The sequence below is a fragment of the Octopus bimaculoides genome, chromosome 11 (assembly GCF_001194135.2).
Source record: "Octopus bimaculoides isolate UCB-OBI-ISO-001 chromosome 11, ASM119413v2, whole genome shotgun sequence".
Classification (NCBI taxonomy): Eukaryota; Metazoa; Mollusca; class Cephalopoda; order Octopoda; family Octopodidae; genus Octopus; species Octopus bimaculoides.
This window is the reverse complement of record NC_068991.1, coordinates 23,659,209-23,662,696: the sequence shown is the minus strand read 5'-3', so window position 1 is coordinate 23,662,696 and position 3,488 is coordinate 23,659,209. Positions and strand designations below refer to the sequence as shown.

The 3,488-nt window shown below is 35.3% G+C and overlaps 2 protein-coding genes across 4 annotated transcripts in view; both read right to left on the bottom strand.

Moving 5' to 3' along the window:
• The window catches only part of LOC106867912 (uncharacterized), a 93,398-nt gene extending 92,150 nt beyond the window's left edge, over positions 1-1,248 (bottom strand). Inside the window, exon 1 of the mRNA XM_014912982.2 lies at positions 995-1,248. The gene's annotated coding sequence lies outside the window, so the exon portion shown is untranslated. The remainder of the gene's footprint in view (positions 1-994) is intronic.
• The window catches only part of LOC106871104 (endoplasmic reticulum lectin 1), a 488,243-nt gene that overhangs the window by 38,796 nt on the left and 445,959 nt on the right, over positions 1-3,488 (bottom strand). The window lies entirely within an intron of this gene.

The window sequence follows — 3,488 nt, the reverse complement described above, 5'->3', positions numbered from 1 at the left end:
ATATATATATATATATATATATATATATATATATATATATATATATATACATACATACATACATACATATACAATGGGCTTCTTTCAATTTCGGTGTACTAAATCCACTGACAAGGCTATATCTGAAGAGACTTGCTCAAAGTGTTATACAGTGGGACTAAACCTGGAACCAGGTGGTTGGGAGGCAAACTTCTTACCACCAGCCCAGACCTGCCTACATATATATGTGTGTGTGTGCTACACCTTGACAATCGGTGCTAGTGCTTTGACGAAAGATAGTGTTGGAATAGGTACCAGGCTTTAAAAAATAAGTATCAGGGTCAATTTGTCTGACTAAAATACTTCAAAGTGGTGCCCCAGCATGGCTACAATCTGGTAAATTTTAATCCTTTCACCCACACGATTTTCACTAAGACAAAAAAAACAAAAAAACTCAGATTTTTTGCATGGAATCAAGTACACTGACCTCCTATGCTGGAAACTCCGTATCTTTGTTCAGAAAAAAGGGAAGGGGAATGGACCCTCCCCGCTATCCCGGAATCATTGCAAATTTTTTTGTTTGTTTCATTGAATGAATTCCAGTGACCTCCTAATATGCTACAAAACCCATTTTGGGGTCCGGAAAACGGGATGGGGTGAAGTGGAAGAATCAAATAATACCCACAATCTAATGTTTGAAACAAGTAAGTTATATATGTGTGCGTGCGCGTATACGTTTGTTGATATTTGTCTCACACTGTTTGACAACTGGTGCTAGTTTGTTTACGTCCCTAATACATTAGCAGTTGTCAAGGAGACAAATACCAACACACACACACGCACGCGCGCGCGCGCACACACATATTACGCCGTAGCTTACGATCTGTTTTGTTTTGGTAAATTACCGAAAAAATAAAAATTTTCCCCGCAGCTTTGCATGTATTTAGTTGTTAATCTCCAAATAGCTACTGAACTAATAAAACATTTGATATTGGAGGAATGAAAAGGAACTTACGAAGCAGCACGTTTCAAATTAAATCAAACTTAAATCAGAGGATGTTTGAATTGTTTTCCTGATTTTTAGAACCGGAAGAAGCGAGGGGAGGTAAGTCTAATCAGCCTTTTAATGGCGACCATCATTATGGATGCAGCTTCAGAGAAGAAAGCGCGTTTACACCAGGGTAAAAATAAAAAGAAATCTTGGAGGAAAACTGATATCAAAGACGTAGAAGAATACTTGGAAGATGTAAGACATCAAGAACGAACTGGGTAAGTTTTTTTTGTGTACGATAGAATGGTTGTTGATTTTTTTCTTTTTTACATCATGTGTTGTGTGTATTCTCAGTGGCACGTGTTTGTCATGGTCCAGCTAAATGGCAAGTCAAAATCCAGTTTGTTAGTCAACGACTAATAACATCCATTCAAACAAAGCAGGATTTTATTAAATACAACAAGAATTATTGATTAATAACGAATATATATATATATTTATGCACACACGTATGATCGCATGCTCTCGATACGCGATAATTAAGCCATATTATTCCTCTTGCAGGAAATCAAGTCATGTTTGGACATAATAAATGGCAAGACTTCCTTTTGTACCCTAATTGTTATTTGTTGTTAACCATTTATTATTTTTTTTTTTCTACAGAAACCCACCTTTTCGACTGTGGAGATTCCGAATCTGCAAAAAAAAAAAATTTAAAAATCGGCCATTCAAAATTTTTATCCCCACCCATTAATTTTTCACTTTTTTTTTAGAAATTTTTTTGTGGCGAAATACGTAGAAAAATACGGAGATTATGATTCTGGGAAAAAAAAATTTGTAAACTTTCAGTTTTTCAAAAAAATTAATAAATAAATACCCCTCCCCTCCTACTAAAATAGCAGACGTAGAAAATATCTAAACAGAAAACTCGATATGCTAGAAACAACAGCTAAATTTTAATTTCCCCCTACCCACTTATTTTTCTTTTTTGCAGATTCAGAATCTCTGCAGTCGAAAAAGTGGGTTTCTGTAGAAAAAAACCCAAAAGAAATAACTGAAATGGGGTGCAGTCCATGTCAAAATGTTAGCAGTTCTTGTCTAATACTTTTATCACTGACCTAATGATTCTAAGATCTGTGGCTACAAGTTCTTTACCTCTTTGATTACTTTTTTCTAATGGATCCCCATAGCCATTTGATGATTCTAAGATTTGTGGCTACAAGTTCTTTACATTGGAGAAAGTAACCTAGTTGTTTCTTCCAATAAATACATCTAGATCAAAATTTTTTCATGGATCCTTTACTATCTGGCATGCATGGACACCCTAAAATCTTATATGGACCCTATTTGAGAACCACTGCTGTAGATCATCCTCATGTCAGGAGGGTCATCATATCATCAACAACAAGGGATTGATTTATCTACAGCTGTAAATCCAGCTTTCTGGAAACAAATGGTGATAGTGGAAGTTTTTATTCCATGGTTACGTGGGTTTCTGTTGCTTCTGAATAACCGTCAATGTATAAAAGGTATCCAGTACACTCTGTAAAGTAGTTTGTGATTGAATGAGTCCAGAGAAACTTTTGGTCTTTCCGTGGACCTGATATTTCTGATGTTGGTGTCCCACAATAAAATGTTCCTGCACACAGTACACTCTCTGAAGTTGTTGATATCAGGAACAGCATCCTATCACAGAAACCATCCTAGAGTAGGACATTTGTGAGATTTAGTCTTCTGACATCTCTAGATATGGCAATAATTCTGAATAAGAATTGACTTAGACTGACGACCTCTTCAACACATTCCAGCATGGAAAGCAAATACAAAATGATGATACTGTCAAGAAACAATTTTCTTATCAAACAATCTCAATAAAAGGATTTCAAAGCATTTTGTTATGCCTTGTTTCATGTTGTTGAATTACCAATGTTGTGTTTAATGAAAGAAACTGTAAATTGTTTAAAGATTTCAACAACTGGATGGATAGTGCAAATTTCTGGGTATTCTCATCATCATCATCATTGAACATCCTCCTTCCATGCTGGCATGGGTTGGACATTTTGATAGAAGCTGACTGCAGTCTAATGACAGAAACAAGTAAAAGATAAAAGATAATACTTTTATTAAAGTTATCATCAAGGCTGTTGGTATGTAGTTGCTGCATACCAACTGTACAAATCCAGTTATCAGCAACATGTAAACTTACATGGTTTTACTTACTGTAATGATTTCTTAATTGTAGTGATACATTGGGATAATGCTCCTGTAACACCAATATTTTAAGATTGGTGTTAGACTGATATGTTGCTAGAATTATTTCTGTCTGTGAGGAAGTCTGGATATTTGGAGGTTGGGAACATACCAGTTTCTTTGTCCACTCTGTCTGAGGCATTTCTATTTTAGCAGAGTTAAACTGCTTTATACTGGTTAGTGGTGTGTTTTTTTCATCTCTCAGCTATTCATGAATATCTGTGATTTCAACATCAACCCATTGACTTTATACAGTTAGAAAGTGAAA